Raw genomic sequence first — 21830 nt, forward strand, 5'->3', positions numbered from 1 at the left:
ACCTCTAGGCCCATCTCCCTGACTCAGACTGCGAGTGATTCTTCCATTCTCTCTTCCTCCCTCTTTCCTCAACCCCTGACTCATTCCTGATGAGATTTAAAACCCATCTCATCAATTAAGAGTGAATCTGTAGCTTGAAAACAATGTGCAGTCACATATGCATGTGTATACACACACACACACACACACACACCAGCTCTCCCCCACCCCCCTGCCCCCAAGCACCGACCACTTAAATGAGGAAGTGCCAAGTTACAAGGGGATAATTGCATCTTCTTCAGAAATTCATTGTTTGCTTAGTAAGAGTCAAGTCATAACCTGACCACATCCTGTTGCTACCCTGCCCAGAAAAGGCTTTTTTTTAGGGTGGGGAGACTTGAGCATGTTTGAAAGCAGAGGGGAAGGAGCCATGAGAGAGAGAAACAGAGAGAGAGGAGGGGGGAGAGGAGGGAGAGAGAGAGAGAAAGGGGGGTAGAGAGAGAAATGATAAAGATTTGGGAGGAGAGGGGGTGGGAGCAAATGTTCACAAGAGGAGAGCGAGAATGGAGTCAGAGGTCCAGGTAGAGGGGGTAGGGCTAGAGAGCTGGCAGGAAATCTTCTCTTGAGAGACAATCAGGAAGGAAGGAGGAGAAAGAGAGTGATGAGAAGGTAGGGGAGGGACCGAGGGAAGTTCAATCAGTGGTATTCATTGAGCGCTTACTGTGTGCAGAGCACTGGACTAAGTGCTTGGGAGAGTACGATACAACAGAATTGGTAGACACACCCCTGCCCACAACAGAGCTCAGAGTCTAGAGGGGAAAAACAGACATTAAAACCAATTACGGATATCGACATAAGCACTGTGGGGCTGAGGGTGGGGTGAATATCAAGTACTTAAATGGTACCGAGTCTGAGGCTCGGAGACAGCCTGGGATTGTCGAAGGCCTCCACAACTAAGTTTCGAAAAGCCCAGGTGGGTCAGGAGGTCTTTTGACTTTTAGCGATGGTCAGAATGGGAAAAAGTCACCTATTGTTGATAAAACAGCTCGGGGGTTCTTTTTATCAATTGGTTGGCTAAAGTTTGAGAAACCAGCTCTTCTCTGTTCTCCCTCAAGATGTCAATTCTGTTCTCCATCACCATTGGGGATCAAAGAGTTCTATCTCCCAGCTAGACTTCATGGCTAAAGTCCCAAGCCTCGGGAATGCCACGCACAGAACAGAAGACATGTAGGAGTTAGGTCTACAGCCCATGAGGATGTTTTTCTTTTTATGCTCATCTCCCCTGTTAGAGCACCAGCTCATTGTGGGCAGGGGACATGTCACTTCTTTAGTCTGTACTTCCCAAGCGCCTGGCACAGTGCACCACACCAAGTGGGTGCGCAATAAATGCTGCTGCTGCTGCTACTACTAGTACATGCTTGCTGCCCTCCTCGACATCATCCTCATGGCCAAGAGGGGGACCCTCAAAATCCCCGCTTCCCTCGACCGAGAGAACTTGCCCTTTTTTACCTGACTACAAACTGGTTCTCTGTCGATCAATCCAGACCCTTCTAGAACCTGCTGATGTGCTCAGCCTGCATAACCTCTGGGAGGAACAAATGCTGCAGACTCATCCCTTACTGGGTAAAGAAGCGTTTCCTTGTGTTGCTGTTGAACCTTCACACTTCAGTGGGATCTGGTGAACAACAGTTGGGTATTTATCTTGCCTAAGACTTCAATCATGTCACCGCTCAGCCTGCCTCTTAACAGATTTGCGCCCCAACCTTTTCTCTCTCTTCTCCTACGGAAACTTCTCAATGATTTCCCCACCCTATTTGCCCTCCTTTCTGTGTCGCCTAAGCACTTACTTGGCTGCTTACCCCGTGAGTACTTAGATGATCCCCTCAGCCCCGACTCCGACTCCATGGGGTTGGCATGCCTCCAAAGCCATTTGTGCAGAAGAGTCAGCCCGCCCGATGGACCCGAGCAAAGTTGTGGCTCCACCTCTTGCCCTCTGGCACGGACCCCACAGCCGCCTGGCAAGTCGCACTGGGCCTGGCCGCCGCCGCCCTGTGGCCACCCTGGCTCCCAGCACCGCCACTGCGGGCCCTCCTACCTCAAAGATTTACACCCCTAAGAGTTAGCAAAGCGGTATCTTTCAACGTGAAAATTATGCCTCAACATGGTTAGTTAGCGAAGCCGGATGGGACAGAAGCCACGACACTTTTAGAACATCCTCTCGGGATCTGAAAACACCAAGCAGCATCAAATGCCCTGGTTAAGCCTGCACTGCCCAAGTGAGGTGAGGATTAACCCATCCACTGGGTGACTTGTTCCACTTACACCCCTAAATGTTTCATTTGATTACTAAAGGGAATCTGTTTATGGGAAAAATCTAGGCTGCACTGAGATTAGCACTCTGCCGGGCAAGGATGCTAGAAGCAGTTCATTGGCGCGGGGTCTCCGTCCTGAAGTCTCAGGACCAAAGTTGGAGACTTGATCATCCTCTAAATGCCACCGACGATGGGGTCCAAAATGGGAAACGTAACCTTTGCTGGAAAATCCCAATTTTAGAAAGCTGTTCTAGTCCGTTGGGGAAGAGCTGTACTCGGGTTTTTGTTTTTTAAATTTTGAACAAATGCAATTAAGGGGCTCAGTGGCTTTAACGTTTTCTATTCATCTAAGTTAAACGAAAGTAGTCAGCCAGGAAACCCAGAGTTCAGGCTGAAAGTCCGGCTCATACTTTTGGTTCCTCAAACTGCAAACCCTCTGCGTGGGGGTGGTGAAAGGCGGTGACCAGGCAAAGTACAGGAAATCCCCAGTCGCAGAAGCACCTCTTGGGGGCTTAAAATCTTTCCTCGGCACCAGCCTCCCCACTGCTCAGGGAGCATCTTACCCTTCGGGGAGTGCTAGAAGCTGGCGGGGCACGGGAGATAAGGGGCGGGGGGGGGCCTACATGGGGACGGAAGGGAGGAAGAGAGGGAGGGCGAAAAGGAAGGGAGAGGAAGAAGGGCGGCGGCGAGGGGTGGGGGACGGGGCGAAAGAGGGGCGATTCGAATCCCCCCCAAGGAAGCCCCCTCCTGGAGCAGTACTGCTGCCAATTTCCGGGCTTTCGCGCCCCTCCCTCCCTCCGTCTCCGTCCCCGTCCCCTTGGTCTCCTCCTGGCCCACTCCCTCCCTCCCTCGCCCGCCCGCCCCGGGGCTCCTGGATTCTTCCGGCTCCGCTCGCCCCTCACCAGCGAGTCTCGTTCCGGCGCCGGTGGCTCCTCGGAAGGCCTCGCTCCGCTGGCTTCTTCCCGGCAGCTGTAACCACGGCGCACTCTAACTTTCTCTTTCTCTCTCGGGGCAGCGCGGAAGATTACCGGTCCCGCTTCCGCGACCCAGCCGGACCTACTTCTTTTAAAGGGTCCGCGGCACATGACAAAGGTGACGATGCCGCCGGGGCCCGAACTCATTCCCGCCTTAGAAGGCGCTGGCCGAGGGGGCGGCAGTTCCGGGTTTTGTTTTGCCTTTTGTTTTTTTAAATGGTATTTGTGCCTGGCACTGTACTAAGCGCCGGGGTAGAGACACGATAATCGGGTTGCACACAGCCCACGTCCCACACGGGGCACACAGTCTTCATTCATTCATTCGATAGTATTTATTGAGGGCTTACTATATGCAGAGCACTGTACTAAGCTCTTGGGATGTACAATTCGGCAACAGTTCTTCACCCCTTGTGGGCAGGGAAAGCGTCTACCGACTCCTTTGTACCGTGCTCTCCCAAGCGCTTAGTACAGTGCTCTGCACACAATAAACACTCAATAGATATGATTGATGGATTAATCCCCATTTTCCAGATGAGGGAACAGAGGTCCGGGGAAGTGAAGTGATTTGCCCAAGGTAACACAGCAGACAAGGGGCGGAGTCAAGATTAGAACCCAACTCCTCTGATTCCCAGGCCCATGCTCTTTCCACTGAGCCATGCCACCTCCCTATCTTCCACCCTGGTTCGGCCAACCGGACCACAGGCACGAGAGGAAACCAAAATGTCCCAGACCCTTGCCAATTCAACAGGCTAGGAGCATTATTAACCAAAGCTCTAGCGGCAAGGGGACGGTGAAGACTGCATTCGGGAATGCATACACCAGAAGGGATCCGCCCCTTCACCTCCATCCAGAAGGCCTCCTCAACAGTCCAGGCCCTTGACTACTCTATCAGCCTCCTCGCTGACCTCCCTGCTTCCAGCCTTTCTTCTATCCAGTCCAGACTTTGCTCCATTCCCAATGTCACTGTTCTATAAGATGCTGTTTTAAAACACTCTTCTGTGCACACCTTCCCCCTCTTCCAAAAACCTCCAGTGGTTGCCCTTTACTCTCCACATCAAATAGAAACTCTTGTCATCCAGCTATCTCCCCGCTACTTTCCCCTACTCCCACTCCTTTCTGCTTCACCTTTTCACTTGGATTTGTACACTTTATTCACCTCACCCTCAGCCCCACAGAATTTATGTGAATACCCGTAATTTACTTAGAGTCTGTCTTCCCCTCTTGACTGTAAGCTCCTTGTGGGCGGGAACACGTCAACCAACACTGTTATATTATATTCTCTCAAGCACTACCGCAAACAGTAAATGCTCAATAAATGCCATTTATTGATTGAATATCCTTACTGCTCTCCCACTATTCATTCAATAGTATTTATTGAGCGCTTACTATGTGCAGAGCACTGTACTAAGCACTTGGAATGTACAAGTCGGCAACAGATAGAGACAGTCCCTGCCCTTTGACGGGCACCCTATCTACTCATCTCAACTCTCTCGCCCCCCTTTCCCTCCGCCGCTCTCACTCCACTAACCCACAGCCCTGGATCACCTCCTCTGTTCGCCTCCTACGCATCTATGCTCGAGCTGCCGCGCGCTGCTGGAGAAAGTCCAAGCACCAAGCCGACCTCACACACTTCAAATTTATCCTCTCCTGCCTTAACTCTGCCCTCTCCTCCGCCAGGCAAAACTTCTCCTCCCTCATCAACACCCATGCCCCTCACCCCCACCAATTGTTCCGGACCTTTAACTCTCTCCTTAGGCCCCCTGTTCCTCCCCCCCCCCATCTCTCACCCCCAATGATCTGGCCACCTACTTCATCACAAAAATCAACACAATCAGGTCTGAGCTCCCCAAAGTCACCCCTCTGCCTCTCCCCTCCCCCCCCCACCAACCCTCTCCCCTACTTTCCCATCCTTCCCTGCAGTATCCTCAGAGGAGATCTCCTCCCTCCTCGCAAGTACCACCCCCTCCCCCTGCGCCTCGGACCCCATTCCCGCTCACCTTCGCTACTGCCCCACAGAGACCTCCGCTCTCTCGATCCCATCCGTCTTTCCAATAGCATCTCGCCTCACCTTGCCGCCCTGTCCTCTCTTCCCACTCTCGACGATCAGGTCTCCGCTCTCAACTCCACCCTCACTACTCATCTCGACTCTCTCGCCCCCCTTTCCCTCCGCCGCTCTCGCGCCACTAACCCACAGCCCTGGATCACCTCCTCCGTCCGCCTCCTACGCTCCTATGCTCGAGCTGCTGAGCGCCGCTGGCGAAAGTCCAAGCACCAAGCCGACCTCACACACTTCAAATTTATCCTTTCCTGCCTTAACTCTGCCCTCTCCTCCGCCAGGCAAAGCTTCTTCTCCTCCCTCATCGACACCCATGCCCGTCACCCCCGCCGATTGTTCCGGACCTTTAACTCTCTCCTTAGGCCCCCTGTTCCTCCCCCTCCCCCATCTCTCACCCCTAATGATCTGGCCACCTATTTCCTCACGAAAATCAACACGATCAGGTCTGAGCTCCCCAAAGTCACCCCTCCGCCTCTCCCCTCCCCCGCAACAACCCCCTCCCCTACTTTCCCATCCTTCCCTGCAGTATCCTCAGAGGAGATCTCCTCCCTCCTCGCAGTGCCACCCCCTCCACCTGCGCCTCGGACCCCATTCCCTCTCACCTTCTTAAAACCATCGCCCCTGCCCTCCTCCCTTCCTTAACTTCTATTTTTAACCACTCAATCTCCAAGGGCTCCTTCCCCTCTGCCTTCAAACACGCCCACGTCTCCCCCATCCTAAAAAAACCCGCTCTTGACCCCACTTCCCCCTCCAGTTATCGTCCTATCTCCCTACTACCCTTCCTTTCCAAAATCTTAGAACGAGTCGTCTACAATCGATGCCTAGAATTCCTTAACTCCCATTCTCTCCTAGACCCCCTCCAATCTGGCTTCCGTCCCCTCCACTCTACCGAGACTGCTCTCTCTAAGGTCACCCATGACCTCCTTCTTGCCAAATCCAATGGCTCCTACTCCATTCTGATCCTCCTTGACCTCTCTGCTGCCTTTGACACTGTCGACCATCCCCTCCTCCTCCGTACCTTATCTCACCTTGGCTTCACGGACTCTGTCCTCTCCTGGTTCTCCTCTTACCTCTCTGGCCAATCATTCTCGGTCTCCTACGCTGGAGCCTCCTCCCCCTCCCATCCTTTAACTGTTGGAGTTCCTCAAGGGTCAGTTCTTGGCCCTCTTCTGTTCTCCATTTACACTCACTCCCTCGGTGAACTCATTCGCTCTCACGGCTTTGACTACCATCTCTACGCAGATGACACGCAGATCTACATCTCCGCCCCTGTCCTCTCCCCCTCCCTTCAGGCTCGCATCTCCTCCTGCCTCCGGGACGTCTCCACCTGGATGTCTGCCCGCCACCTAAAACTCAACATGAGCAAGACTGAGCTCCTCATCTTCCCTCCCAAGCCAGGTCCGCTCCCAGACTTCTCCATCACCGTGGATGGCACGACCATCCTTCCCGTCCCGCAGGCCCGCAATCTCGGTGTCATCCTTGACTCGTCCCTCTCGTTCACCCCACACATCCTATCCGTTACCAAGACCTGCCGGTTTCACCTCTACAATATCGCCAAGATCCGCCCTTTCCTCTCCACCCAAACGGCTACCTTACTATTACGGGCTCTCGTTATATCCCGGCTAGACTACTGTGTCAGCCTTCTCTCTGACCTCCCTTCCTCCTCTCTCGCCCCGCTCCGGTCTATTCTTCACTCCGCTGCCCGGCTCATCTTCCTGCAGAAACGATCTGGGCATGTCACTCCCCTTCTTAAACAACTCCAGTGGTTGCCTATCGACCTCCGCTCCAAACAAAAACTCCTCACTCTAGGCTTCAAGGCTCTCCATCACCTTGCCCCTTCCTACCTCTCCTCCCTTCTCTCTTTCTACCGCCCACCCCGCACGCTCCGCTCCTCTGCCGCCCACCTCCTCGCCGTCCCTCGGTCTCGCCTATCCCGCCGTCGACCCCTGGGTCACGTCCTCCCGCGGTCCTGGAACGCCCTCCCTCCTCACCTCCGCCAAACTGATTCTCTTTCCCTCTTCAAAACCTTACTTAAAAATCACCTCCTCCAAGAGGCCTTCCCAGACTGAGCTCCTCTTCCCCCTCTACTCCCTCTGCCATCCCCCCTTTACCTCTCCGCAGCTAAAGCCTCATTTTCCCCTTTTCCCTCTGCTCCTCCACCTCTCCCTTCCCATCCCCACAGCACTGTACCCGTCCGCTCAACTGTATATATTTTCGTTACCCTATTTATTTTGTTAATGAATTGTACATCGCCTTGATTCTATTTAGTTGCCATTGTTTTTACGAGATGTTCTTCCCCTTGACGCTGTTTAGTGCCATTGTTCTTGTCTGTCCGTCTCCCCCGATTAGACTGTAAGCCCGTCAAACGGCAGGGACTGTCTCTATCTGTTGCCGACTTGTTCATCCCAAGCGCTTAGTACAGTGCTCTGCACATAGTAAGCGCTCAATAAATACTATTGAATGAATGAATGAATGAACCTTATAAAAACCATCGCCCCTGCCCTCCTCCCTTCCTTAACTTCTATTTTTAACCACTCAATCTCCAATGGTTCCTTCCCCTCTGCCTTCAAACATGCCCACGTCTCCCCCATCCTAAAAAAACCCACTCTTGACCCCACTTCCCCTTCCAGTTATCGCCCTATCTCCCTACTACCCTTCCTTTCCAAAATCCTAGAACGAGTCGTCTACAATCGCTGCTTAGAATTCCTCAACTCCCATTCTCTCCTGGACCCCCTCCAATCTGGCTTCCGTCCCCTCCACTCTACTGAGACTGGTCTCTCTAAGGTCACCCGTGATCTCCTTCTTGCCAAATCCAATGGCTCCTACTCCATTCTAATCCTCCTTGACCTCTCTGCTGCCTTTGACACTGTCGACCATCCCCTCCTCCTCCACACCTTATCTCACCTTGGCTTTACGGACTCCGTCCTCTCCTGGTTCTCCTCTTATCTCTCTGGCCGGTCATTCTCGGTCTCCTTCGCAGGCGCCTCCTCCCCCTCCCATCCTTTAACTGTTGGAGTTCCTCAAGGGTCAGTTCTTGGCCCTCTTCTGTTCTCCATTTACACTCACTCCCTTGGTGAACTCATTCACTCTCACGGCTTTGACTACCATCTCTACGCAGATGACATGCAGATCTACATCTCCGCCCCTGTCCTCTCCCCCTCCCTTCAGGCTCGCATCTCTTCCCGCCTCCAGAATGTCTCCACCTGGATGTCTGCCCCCCACCTAAAACTCAACATGAGCAAGACTGAGCTCCTCATCTTCCCCCCCGAGCCCGGTCCTCTCCCAGACTTCCCTATCACCGTGGATGGCACGACCATCCTTCCCATCTCTCAGGCCCACAATCTCGGTGTCATCTTTGACTCATCTCTCTCGTTCACCCCACACATCCTATCCGTTACCAAGACCTGCCGGTTTCACCTTTACAATATCGCCAAGATCCGCCCTTTCCTCTCCACCCAAACGGCTACCTTACCGCTACGGGCTCTCGTTATCTCCCGGCTAGACTACTGTGTCAGCCTTCTCTCTGATCTCCCTTCCTCCTCTCTCGCCTCGCTCCAGTCTATTCTTCACTCCGCTGCCCGGCTCATCTTCCTGCAGAAACGATCTGGGCATGTCACTCCCCTTCTTAAACACCTCCAGTGGTTGCCTATCAACCTCCATTCCAAACAAAAACTCCTCACTCTAGGCTTCAAGGCTCTCTATCACCTTGCCCCTTCCTACCTCTCCTCCCTTCTCTCTGTCTACTGCCCACCCCGCACACTCCGCTCCTCTGCCGCCCACCTCCTCACCGTCCCTCGGTCTCACCTATCCCGCCGTCGACCCCTGGGCCATGTCCTCCCGCGGTCCTGGAATGCCCTCCCTCCTCACCTCAGACAATCTAATTCTCTTCCCCTCTTCAAATCCCTACTTAAAACTCACCTCCTCCAAGAGGCCTTCCCAGACTGAGCTCCCCCCCTTTTCCCTCTGCTCCCTCTACCCCCCTTCACCTCTCCGCAGCTAAACCCTCTTCTCCCCACTTCCCTCTCCTCCTCCCCCTCTCCCATCCCACCCCCTCAGCACTGTACTCGTCCGCTTGACTGTGTATATCTTTACCACCCTATTTATTTTGTTTATTTTATTTAATGAGATGTACATCACCCTGATTCTATTTAGTTGCCGTTGTTTTTACGAGATGTTCTTCCCCTTGACTCTATTTATTGTCATTATTCTTATCTGCCTGTCTCCCCTGATTAGACTGTAAGCCCGTCAAACGGCAGGGACTGTCTCTATCTGTTGCCAACTTGTTCATTCCTAGCGCTTAGTACAGTGCTCTGCTCATAGTAAGCGCTCAATAAATACTATTGAATGAATTGAATGAATAATCGGGGGAGACAGGCAGACAAGAACAATGGCAATAAATAGAGTCAAGGGGAAGAACATCTCATAAAAAAAATGGCAACTAAATAGAATCAGGGTGATGTACATCTCATTAAACAAAATAAACAAAATAAATAGGGTGATAAAGATATATACAGTTGTTTGCACTGTGTTCTTCCCAAGCTCACCTTCTCAGTGTGCCTCATCCTTGACTCTCCCATATCCAACTCCTCCAGTTCTCTCCTTGACTCCCTCCAGTCTGGCTTCTGTCCCCTTCACTCCATGGAAGCCACCCTCTCGAGCATCACCGATGCTCTCCTTCTTGCTAAATCCAATGGCCTCTACTCCATCCTAATTCTCCTCAACCTCTCAGCCACCTTTGACACTGCCGATCGCTCCCTTCCCCTGGAAACGTTATCCAACCTTGGCTTCACAGACACTGTCTTCTCCTGGTTCTCCTCTTATCTCTCTGGCCATGCATTCTCAGTCTTCTTTGCGAGCTCCTCCTCTGCCTCCCGGCCCCTAAATGCAGGGGTCCTCGAGATTCAGTTCTGAGTCCCCTTTTATTCTATTCTCCATCTACACCCACTCCCTTGGAGAATTCATTTGCTCCCATGGCTTCAACTACCACCTCTATGTGAATGATACCCAAATCTACATCTCCAGCCCTAATCTCTCTCCCTCTCTCCAGTCTCCCATTTCCTCCTGCCTTGAAGACAGCTCTATCTGGACATCCTCCTGTCACCTCAAGCTTAAAATGTCCAAAACAGAATCTTCCCACCCAAATCCTGTCCTCCCCCTCACTCTCCCATCACTGTAGACAGCACCGCCATCCTTCCTGTCTCACAAGCCCATAACCTTGGGGTTATCCTTAACTCCTCTCTCTCATTCAACCCAAATATTCAATCCATCACTAAATCCCATCAGTCCCACCTTCACAACATCACTAAAATCCGCTTTATCCTCTCTATCCAAACTGCTACCACATTAATACAATCACTCATCCTGTTCCGCCTGGATTACTGCATCAGCCTCCTTGCTGACCTCCCAGCCTCCTGTCTCTCCCTACTCTAGTCCATACTTCATTCATTCACTCACTCATATTTATTGAGCACTTACTGTGTGCAGAGCACTGTACTAAGTGCTTGGAAACTACAATTTGGCAAGAGGTAGAGACAATCCCTACCCAACAACGGGCTCACAGTCTAGAAGGGGGAGACAGACAACAAAACAAATAGATAGGTATCAATATCATCAAAATAGATAAATAGAACCATAGATAAATGCACATCATTAATAAAATAGAGCAATAAATATGTACAAATATATACAAGTGCTGTGGGGAGGGGAGGGGAGTAGAGCAGAGGGAGGGAGTAGGGGCAATGAGGAAGGGAGGAGGAGCAGAGGGAAAGAGAAGGCTCAGTCTGGGAAGGCCTCCTGGAGGAGGTGAGCTCTCAGTAGGGCCTTGAGGAGGGGAAGAAAGTTATTTTAATAATAATAATAATAATGTTGGTATTTGTTAAGCGCTTACTATGTGCCGAGCACTGTTCTAAGCGCTGGGGTAGACACAGGGGAATCAGGTTGTCCCACGTGGGGCTCACAGTCTTAATCCCCATTTTACAGATGAGGTAACTGAGGCACAGAGAAGTTAAGTGACTTGCCCAAAGTCACACAGCTGACAAGTGGCCGAGCTGGGATTCGAACCCATGAACTCTGACTCCAAAGCCCGTGCTCTTTCCACTGAGCCACGCTGCTTCTCTGGCAGATGTGAGGAGGGAGGGCATTCCAGGCTAGCGGTAGGATATGGCCAGGGGTCGACGGCGGGACAGGCGAGAACGAAGCACAGTGAGGAGGTTAGCGGCAGAGGAGTGGAGTGTGCAGGGTGGGCTGTAGGAGAGAAGGGAGATGAGGTAGGAGGGGACAAGGTGATGGAGAGCTTTGAAGCCAAAAGTGAGGAATTTTTGCTTCATGCAAAGGTTGATGGGCAACCACTGGAGATTTTTGAGGAGGGAGGTGACATGCCCAGAGTGTTTCTGCAGAAAGGTAATCCGGACAGCGGAGTGAAGTATAGACTGAAGCGGGAAGAGACAGGAGGATGGGAGATCAGAAAGGAGGCTGATGCAGTAGTCCAGTTGGGATATTATGAGAGACTGTACCAGCAAGGTAGCAGTTTGGTTGGAGAGGAAAGGGCGGATCTTGGCGATGTTGTGAAGGAGAGACCAGCAGGTTTTGGTGACGGATTGGATGTGTGGGGTGAATGAGAGAGCAGAGTCAAGGATGACACCAAGGTTGCGGGGCTTGTGAAATTGGAAGGATGGTAGTGCCATCCAAAAGTGATGGAAAAGTCAGGGAGAGGACAGGGTTTGGGAGGGAAGATAAGGAGCTCAGTCTTGAACATGTTGAGTTTTAGTTGGCAGGTGGACACCCACGTGGAGATGTCCTGAAGGCAGGAGGAGATATGAGCCTAGAGGGAGGGAGAGAGAACAAGGGAGGAGAAGTAGATTTGGGTGTCATCTGCGTAGAGATGATCGTTGAAGCAGTGGGAGCAAATGAGTTCACCAAGGGAGTGAGTATAGATGGAGAGCACAAGGAAACAAAGAACTGACCCTTGAGGAACCCCTACAGTTAGGGGATGGGGGGGGGGGGTGAGGAGGAGCCCGCAAAGGAGAGTGAGAATTAACAGACAGAGAGATGAGGAGAACCAGTACAGGACGGAGTCTGTGAAGCCAAGTTTGGATAATGTATTGAGGAGGAGGGGATGGTCGACAGTATCAAAGGCAGCTGAGAGGTCAAGGAGGATTAGGATGGAATAGAGGCTGCTGGATTTGGTCATTGGTGACTTTTGAGATGGCAGTTTCGGTGGAGTGGAGGGGACAGAAGCCAGACTGGAGGGGATCTGGGAGAGAGTTGTAGTTAGTAATTCGAGGCAGCGAGTGTAGGCGTTTGTGCTGTAGGAGTTTGGAAAGGAAGACTAGGAGGGAAATAGGGTGATAACTGGAAGGGGAAGTGGGATCAAGAAAGGGTTTTTTTTAGGATGGGGGGAGACGTGGGCATGTTTGAAGGCAGAGGGGAAGAAGCCATTGGAGAGTGAGCGGTTGAAGATGGTAGTTAAGGAGGGGAGGAGGGAAAGGGTGAGAGTTTTTATAAGATGAGTGGGAATGGGGTCTGAAGCACAGGTGGAGGGGGTGGCACTTGAGAGGAAGGAGGAGATTTCCTCTGAAGATACTGCTGGGAAGGATGGGAAAGTAGAGGAGAGGGTTGAGGACTGGGGGGATGAAGAAGGGGGACGGGTGACTATGGGGAGCTCAGACCTGATAGTGTTAATCTTCTTAATGAAGTAGGTGGCCAGATCGTTGGGGGTGGGGGATAGAGGAGGGGGAGAAACAGGGGGCCCGAGGAGGGAATTAAATGACTGGAAGAGCTAGCGGGGGTGATGGGCATGGGTGTCAATGAGGGAAGAAAAATAGTTTTGCCTGAAAGAGGAGAGGGCAGAGTTAAGGCAGGAAAGGATAAATTTAAAGTGAACAAGGTTGACAAGGTTACTCAACATGAGCAAGACTGAGCTCATCATCTTCCCTCCCAAACCCGGTCCTCTCCCAGACTTCCCTATCACCGTGGATGGCACGACCATCCTTCCTGTCTCTCAGGCCCGCAATCTCGGTGTCATCCTTGACTCGTCTCTCTCGTTCACCCCACACATCCTATCCGTTACCAAGACCTGCTGGTTTCACCTTTACAATATCGCCAAGATCCGCCCTTTCCTCTCCACCCAAACGGCTACCTTACTGCTACGGGCTCTCGTTATCTCCCGGCTAGACTACTGTGTCAGCCTTCTCTCTGATCTCCCTTCCTCCTCTCTTGCCTCGCTCCAGTCTATTCTTCACTCCGCTGCCCGGCTCATCTTCCTGCAAAAACGCTCTGGGCATGTCACTCCCCTTCTTAAACACCTCCAGTGGTTGCCTATCAACCTCCGTTCCAAACAAAAACTCTTCACTCTAGGCTTCAAGGCTCTCCATCACCTTGCCCCTTCCTACCTCTCCTCCCTTCTCTCTTTCTACCACCCACCCCGCATGCTCCGCTCCTCTGCCGCCCACCTCCTCACCGTCCCTCGGTCTCGCCTATCCCGCCACGTCCTCCCGTGGTCCTGGAATGCCCTCCCTCCTCACCTCCACCAAACTGATTCTCTTCCCCTCTTCAAAACCCTACTTAAAACTCACCTCCTCCAAGAGGCCTTCCCAGACTGAGCTCCCCTTCTCCCTCTACTCCCTCTACCACCCCCCCTTCACCTCTCTGCAGCTTAACCCTCTTTTCCCCCCATTTCCCTCTGCTCCTCCCCCCCTTCCCATCCCCTCAGCACTGTACTCGTCTGCTCAACTGTATATATTTTCTTTACCCTATTTATTTTGTTAATGAAATGTACATTGCCTTGATTCTATTTAGTTGCCATTGTTTTTACGAGATGTTCTTCCCCTTGACTCTATTTATTGCCATCGTTCTTGTCTGTCTGTCTCCCCCGATTAGACTGTAAGCCCGTCAAACGGCAGGGACTGTCCTCTATCTGTTGCCGACTTGTTCATTCCAAGCGCTTAGTACAGTGCTCTGCACATAGTAAGCGCTCAATAAATACTATTGAATGAATGGAGTGAGAAGTTTTTGTTTAGTGCGGAGGTTGATAGGCAACCACTGGAGGTTTTTAAGAAGGGGAGTGACATGCCCAGATCGTTTCTGCAGGAAGATGAGCCGGGCAGCGGAGTGAAGAATAGACTGGAGTGGGGAGAGAGAGGAGGAAGGGAGATCAGAGAGCAGGCTGACACAGTAATCTAGCCGGGATATTACAAGAGCCTGTAGCAATAAGAGCCGTTTGGGTGGAGAGGAAAGGGTGGATCTTGGCGATATTATAAAGGTGAGACCGGCAGGTTTTGGTAATGGATCGGATGTGTGGGGTGAACGAGAGAGCCGAGTCAAAGATGACACCAAGATTGCGGGCCTGAGAGACGGGAAGGATGGTCGTACCATCCACGGTGATAGGGAAGTCAGGAAGAGGACAGGGCTTGGGAGGGAAGATGAGGAGCTCAGTTTTGGTCATGTTGAGTTTTAGGTGGCAGGCAGACATCCAGGTAGAGACATCTTGGAGGCAGGAGGAGATACGAGCCTGAAGGGAGGGGGAGAGGACAGGGGCAGAGATGTAAATCTGTGTGTCATCTGCATAGAGATGATAGTTGAGTGCATAGGTTTGGGAGTCAGGAGACCCGGCTCTGCTACATGCCTGCTGTGTGACCTTGAGCAAGTCACTTCACTTCCCTAGACTTCAGTTTCTTCATCCGTAAAATGGGGATAATAAGCTGTTCTCTCTCCCTTTTAGACTGTAGGCCCCATGTGGGACAGGAGCTGTATTTCATTCATTCGATTCATTCAATCATATTTATTGAAGCAGCGTGGCTCAGTGGAAAGAGCCCGGGCTCGGGAGTCAGAGGTCATAGGTTCGAATCCCGGTTCAGCCACTTGGCAGCTGTGTGACTCTGGGCAAGTCACTTAACTTCTCTGTGCCTCAGTTCCCTCATCTGTAAAATGGGGATTAACTGTGGACCTCATGTGGGACAACCTGATTACCTTGTATCTACCCCAGCGCTTAGAACAGCATTCGGCACATAGTAGGCGCTTAACAAATATCAGTACTATTATTATTATTATTATTATTGAGTGCTTACTGTGTGCAGAGCACTGTACTTTGCTTATCTAGTACTTACCTGGCACATAATAAGCACTTAACAAGTACCATTTATTATTAGTAGCATTATTTACCTTGCCGGCAGGGGCGGGGGAGAGCTGGAGGGGATCCAGTAAAGACAGCGTGGGCCCCAGGGAGAATCAGGAGAGCTGGGTTCTGGTCCTGACTCCGCCTGCCACGGCTGGACCATCAGCTGTGAAGGTCTCTGACCAAAGAATCACTTAGGGCATTCAAGAGGTGGACGGGCCCGCAGCCATTGACAGGTCTTGAATGACAAAAAGGGAGAGCTAACTCTGGCTCTTCCCTCGCCGCCAGGCTTAGTCCTGGGAAAGAATGAGAGCAAGTAGGGTGAAGAGGAAAATTTTCATTGGCATAATAAACAGAGTTGGTAGATAAGCCCTTTGAGAACTAGTCTCCAAATTAGTTGCTCAGAGAGACAAACCAGCACCTAGACACGATTTCACTGCCCCGAGTCTGTTCGTGTGGCACCCATCCGTCCATACCTAGACAAAAAGAATGTTAAACTGGGCCCAAGGTTGCTTTGGAAAAATACCATTGATTGATTGAAGGTGGGGAGAGCAGTGAAGGGGGAGGGAGTTCCAGGCCAGAGGGAAAGAGTGGGCAGGAGGCCGGTGGGGAGACAGACAAGTTTAAGGTACAGGGAGTAGGTTGGCATTGGAGGAACCAAGTGTGTGCGGGCTGGATGGTAGTAGGAAATTAGCAAGGTAAGGTAGGAGGTGGCAAGGCGATTGAGTGCCTAAAAGCCAAAGGTGAGGTATTTCAAGATGGCCAGCCCATCCTTAAGGAGTGCGATGCCCAAGAAGACACGAATCAGCCAGGCACTACGGACTGACGATGAGTCTAGAAAAAACCGAGGCGATGGATCAGCTTGGACCAGGGAAGCCATACACACCACTGCATAACTATAAGGGCGACACGGAGCCAAAAGCTGTGACAGAACTCTGCTACCCAGACAGCACACTGGCCAAAGATGCAACGAGAGACAAGGAAATAGAAACCCGAATGAAGACGGCCAGCCCGCCCTCGGGGAGACTGTCCACTGGAGCGTGGCGGCAGTAGCGTGGTATCAGGCTCCAGACTAAACTCGAGGACTCCCGGGCCGGAGCGCTGCCCGGTCTTCTCTCCAGCTGGGAGACCTGGACCCCACACAGGCCCCACCTCCAGCTCCTCCGCCAGTTCTGTTGGCATCGCCGACAGGCCAGACTCAACATCAGATGGCGGGACAGTACGTCAGTGAAGTTCTGGGACAAAAATCAATCAGTGGTATTCATTGAACACATACCCTGTGCGGAGCACTGGACTAAGCGTTTGGGAGAGTCCAGTACAACAGAGTTGGTAGACACAGTTCTGGCCCACAAGGAACTGACAGTCTACAAGGGAAGAGAGACGCTAAATGAAAATTAATTACTGATGGGGAAAATAGAAGCAGTCTGGCCCAGTGGATAGAGCATGGGTCTGGGAGGCAGAAGGACCCAAGTTATAATCCCGGTTCTGCCACTTGTCTGCTGTGTGACCTTGGGCAACTCACTTCAGTTCTCTGTGCTTCAGTTTCCCCATCTGTAAAATGGGGATTAAGACTGTGAGTCCCATGTGGGGCAGGGGCTGTGTCCTGATTTGCTTGTATCTCCCCAGCACTTAGTACAGTGCTTGGCACATAGTAAGTGCTTAACAAATACCACGATTATTATTATTATTTTTAGTAGTAGTAATGATAATAATAATAATAAAAGAGATGAGCATGTGGGCCGTGGGGCGGGAGTGATTATCGAAGAGCATAAGGGGCCCCCCAGTACTGAAGCTTCGCTCACACAAACACAGCTCCTCTGGTTGGGACACAAAACACAAGGAGATTGGATGACAGCAGGGTACCCAAACCACCAGGAAAGGCTAAGCTACCGGAAAGGAAGCAAGGAGGCCAGAGGAACCATTTTCAGGATACAGCAAACCAAAGTCAGGCTCAGACAATGCCACATCCCAGCTGAAAGTTGGGCACCAATTATTGCAGATAGCCCAGAAGGGCACACTGCCATCAAAAAAAGGAGTAGTTCTTTTTGAGCTGAACTAAGCTAAATTCAAGCAGTCAGAAGACTGGGTTAGGATCAGGCCACAGTCCCAGGAAAGGCTCCATTAATAGTGCAGTTTCTAATGCTGGGAAACAGAGGAAAACCTGGAATTGGAAAATCCTGAATGATTGAGGCAATGTGTTAGGATGAGTCATTGGCATTGCCTAGGGAAGGCCAGAGAGAGGGGGCTCAGCTAATCAGGCAAAAACGCTGCAGGACTCAAGTCAAGTCAAAGTCAGTCAGAAGCAGTGCTGGAGAAGAGCATGGCCTAGCGGAAAGAACCCGGGCCTGAGAGTCAGGGGCCTGGGTTCTCATACCTACCACTTGTCTGCTGTGGGACACTGGGCAAATCGCTTCACTTCTCTGGACCTCAGTTCCCTCCTCTGGAAAATGGGGAGCCCCATATGGGACATGGACCGTGTCCAACCTGATTAGCTCATATCTACCCCCGGTACTTCCACATAGTAAGCCCTTGACAAATACCATCCCCCCAAAAAAGTATAAGGACAACTCGACTCCTGCTGTTTTCTTGCTTGGTCAGCCAAGACCACACTCCGAGTTGTTCTTTGACTTGACGAGGCCGCTGCTGATAGGGAGACTGCATCGACGGTTGTGAGCGTCACACTGAGAATCTCTCCCCGGGCACTCGGTTCACACGGTGCAGACACCACTGGCTGAGAGAGGCGAGGTCCACTTTAACTCCAGGGCAGACCCTGCTGGCAGTACTTATGCAGTAACGGTGATGACTGGCACTGAGCCATCCGCACTGTCTCGTCCACCCCCTCCCCCTGCACCCACCAGCTCACACTGTGAGATGGCTGGAAGGGACAGTGAGTGTGGTCTGTTGTCATGGGGCAGAATTTCCCTGAGACCTCAACTGCAGGAGACAGGCTTCAATATTTCTGATTTGCAAACTGAGAAAACTAAGGGCAGGATGGGTTCGCCTTCGCTCTGACCCTGTGACTCTTCTTGATGAGTCAGTGAACAGCACCCACTACGTGCAGAGCCCTATTGCAGGTCCCTGGAGCGCTCAGTCTTGCTCATGTTGAGTTTTAGGTGTTGGGCAGACATCCAGGTGGAGACATCCTGGAGGCAGGAGATGCGAGCCTGAAGGGAGGGAGAGAGGACAGGGGCAGAGATGTAGATCTGTGTGTCATCTGCATAGGGATGATAGTTGAAGCCGTGAGAGCGAATGAGTTCACCAAGGGAGTGAGTGTAAATGGAGAACAGAAGAGGGCCAAGAACTGACCCTTGAGGAACTCCAACAGTTAGAGGATGGGAGGGGGAGGAGGAGCCTGTGAAGGAGACCGAGAATGACCGGCCAGAGAGATAAGAGGAGAACCAGGAGAGGACGGAGTCCGTAAAGCCAAGGTGAGATAAGATGTGGAGGAGAAGGGGATGGTCGACAGTGTCAAAGGCAGCTGAGAGGTCAAGGAGGATTAGAATGGAGTAGGAGCCACTGGATTTGGCAAGAAGGAGGTCATGGGTGACCTTAGAGAGAGCAGTCTCAGTAGAGTGGAGGGGACGGAAGCCAGATTGGAGGGGGTCCAGGAGAGAATGGGAGTTAAGGAATTCTAAGCAGCGAGTGTAGATGACTCGTTCTAGGATTTTGGAAAGGAAGGGTAGTAGGGAGATAGGGCGATAGGTGGAGGGGGAAGTGGGGTCGAGAGAGGGTTTTTTTAGGATAGGGGAGACGTGGGCATGTTCGAAGGCAGAGGGGAAGGAGCCATTGGAGATTGAGTGGTTAAAGATAGAAGTTAAAGAGGGGAGGAGGGCAGGAGCGATGATTTTTATAAGGTGAGCGGGAATGGGGTCCGAGGCGCAGGTGGAGGGGGTGGCACTTGCGAGGGGGGAGGAGATCTCCTCTGAGGCTACTGCAGGGAAGGATGGGAAAGTAGGGGAGAGGGTTGGCGGGGGTGGGGAGGCAAGAGGGAGAGGGGTGACTTTGGGGAGCTCAGACCTGATTGTGTTGATTTTTGTGATGAAGTAGGTGGCCAGATCATTGAGGGTGAGAGATGGGGGAGAGGGAGGAACAGGGGGCCTAAGGAGAGAGTTAAAGGTCTAGACTGTGAGCTCGTGGGCAGGAAACGTATCTACCAAATCTGTTATGTTGTCCTCTTCCCAAGCCCTTAGTAGAGCGCTCCAGGTCAATCAACCACATTTATTGAGTGCTTACTGTATGCAGACCCCATTCCCGCTCATCTTATAAAAATCATCGCCCCTGCCCTCCTCCCCTCTTTAACTTCTATCTGTAACCACTCAATCTCCAATGGCTCCTTCCCCTCTGCCTTCGAACATGCCCACGTCTCCCCTATCCTAAAAAAACCCTCTCTCGACCCCACTTCCCCCTCCACCTATCGCCCTATCTCCCTACTACCCTTCCTTTCCAAAATCCTAGAACGAGTCGTCTACACTCGCTGCTTAGAATTCCTTAACTCCCATTCTCTCCTGGACCCCCTCCAATCTGGCTTCTGTCCCCTCCACTCTACTGAGACTGCTCTCTCTAAGGTCACCCATGACCTCCTTCTTGCCAAATCCAGTGGCTCCTACTCCATTCTAATCCTCCTTGACCTCTCAGCTGCCTTTGACACTGTCGACCATCCCCTTCTCCTCCACATCTTATCTCACCTTGGCTTTACGGACTCCGTCCTCTCCTGGTTCTCCTCTTATCTCTCTGGCCAGTCATTCTCGGTCTCCTTCACAGGCTCCTCCTCCCCCTCCCATCCTCTAACTGTTGGAGTTCCTCAAGGGTCAGTTCTTGGCCCTCTTCTGTTCTCCATTTACACTCACTCCCTTGGTGAACTCATTCGCTCTCACGGCTTCAACTATCATCCCTATGCAGATGACACACAGATCTACATCTCTGCCCCTGTCCTCTCTCCCTCCCTTCAGGCTCGCATCTCCTGCCTCCAGGATGTCTCCACCTGGATGTCTGCCCAACACCTAAAACTCAACATGAGCAAGACTGAGCTCCTCATCTTCCCTCCCGAGCCCAGTCCTCTCCCAGACTTCCCTATCACCGTGGATGGTATGACCATCCTTCCCGTCTCTCAGGCCCGTAACCTTGGTGCCATCTTTGAGTTGTCTCTCTCGTTCACCCCACACATCTGATCCGTTACCAAGACCTGCCGGTCTCACCTTTATAATATCGCCAAGATCCGCCCTTTCCTCTCCACCCAAACGGCTACCTTACTGCTACAGGCTCTCGTAATATCCTGGCTAGATTACTGTAATAATAATAATAATGTTGGTATTTGTTAAGCGCTTACTATGTGCAGAGCACTGTTCTAAGCGCTGGGAGAGATACAGAGTAATCAGGTTGTCCCACGTGAGGCTCACAGTTAATCCCCATTTTACAGATGAGGGAACTGAGGCACAGAGAGGTCAAGTGACTTGCCCACAGTCACACAGCTGACAAGTGGCAGAGCAGGGATTCAAACTCATGACCTCTGACTCCCAAGCCCGTGCTCTTTCCACTGAGCCACGCTGCTTCTCTACTGTGTCAGCCTTCTCTCTAATCTCCCTTCCTCCTCTCTCGCCCCGCTCCAGTCTATTCTTCACTCCGCCGCCTGGCTCATCTTCCTGCAGAAACGCTCTGGGCGTGTCACTCCCCTTCTTAAAAACCTCCAGTGGTTGCCTATCAACCTCCACACAAAACAAAAACTTCTCACTCTAGGCTTCAAGGCTCTCCATCACCTTGCCCCTTCCTACCTCTCCTCCCTTCTCTCTTTTTACTGCCCACCCCGCATGCTACGCTCCTCTGCCGCTCACCTCCTCACAATCCCTCGGTCTCGCCTATCCCGCTGTCGACCCCTGGGCCACGTCCTCCCGCAGTCCTGGAATGCCCTCCCTCCTCACCTCCGACAATCTAATTCTCTTACCCTCTTCAAATCCCTACTTAAAGCTCACCTTCTCCAACAGGCCTTCCCAGACTGAGCTCCCCCCTTTTCCCTCTGCTCCCTCTACCCCCCCCTTCATCTCTCCACAGCTAAGCCCTCTTCTCCCCCCTTTCCCTCTGCTCCTCCCCCTCTCCCGTCCCATCCCCTCAGCATTGTACTCGTCCGCTCAACTGTATATATCTTCATCACCCTATTTATTTTGTTTAATGAGATGTACATCACCCTGATTCTATTTATTTGTCATTGTTTTAATGAGATGTTCTTCCCCTTGACTCTATTTATTGCCATTGTTCTTGTCTGCCTGTCTCCCCCAATTAGACTGTAAGCCCATCAAAGGGCAGGGACTGTATATGTTGCCGACTTGTACATTCCAAGCGCTTAGTACAGTGCTCTGCACACAGTAAGCACTCAATAAATACTATTGAATGAATGGAGCAGGAGA

At 51.9% G+C, this 21830-nt stretch overlaps 1 protein-coding gene across 2 annotated transcripts in view; it reads right to left on the reverse strand.

Moving 5' to 3' along the window:
* Positions 1 to 3325, reverse strand: part of MOB3A (MOB kinase activator 3A) — a 34887-nt gene extending 31562 nt beyond the window's left edge. Inside the window, exon 1 of one of the 2 annotated variants that reach the window (XM_029057396.2) lies at positions 3194 to 3323. The gene's annotated coding sequence lies outside the window, so the exon portion shown is untranslated. Of the gene's footprint in view, positions 1 to 3193 lie in introns of both variants that reach the window. The other variant, XM_029057397.1, reaches the window with a different exon arrangement.
* Between the last annotated feature and the right edge of the window lie 18505 nt (positions 3326 to 21830).

This window comes from Ornithorhynchus anatinus, unplaced genomic scaffold (assembly GCF_004115215.2).
Source record: "Ornithorhynchus anatinus isolate Pmale09 unplaced genomic scaffold, mOrnAna1.pri.v4 scaffold_93_arrow_ctg1, whole genome shotgun sequence".
In the NCBI taxonomy this organism is placed as follows: Eukaryota; Metazoa; Chordata; class Mammalia; order Monotremata; family Ornithorhynchidae; genus Ornithorhynchus; species Ornithorhynchus anatinus.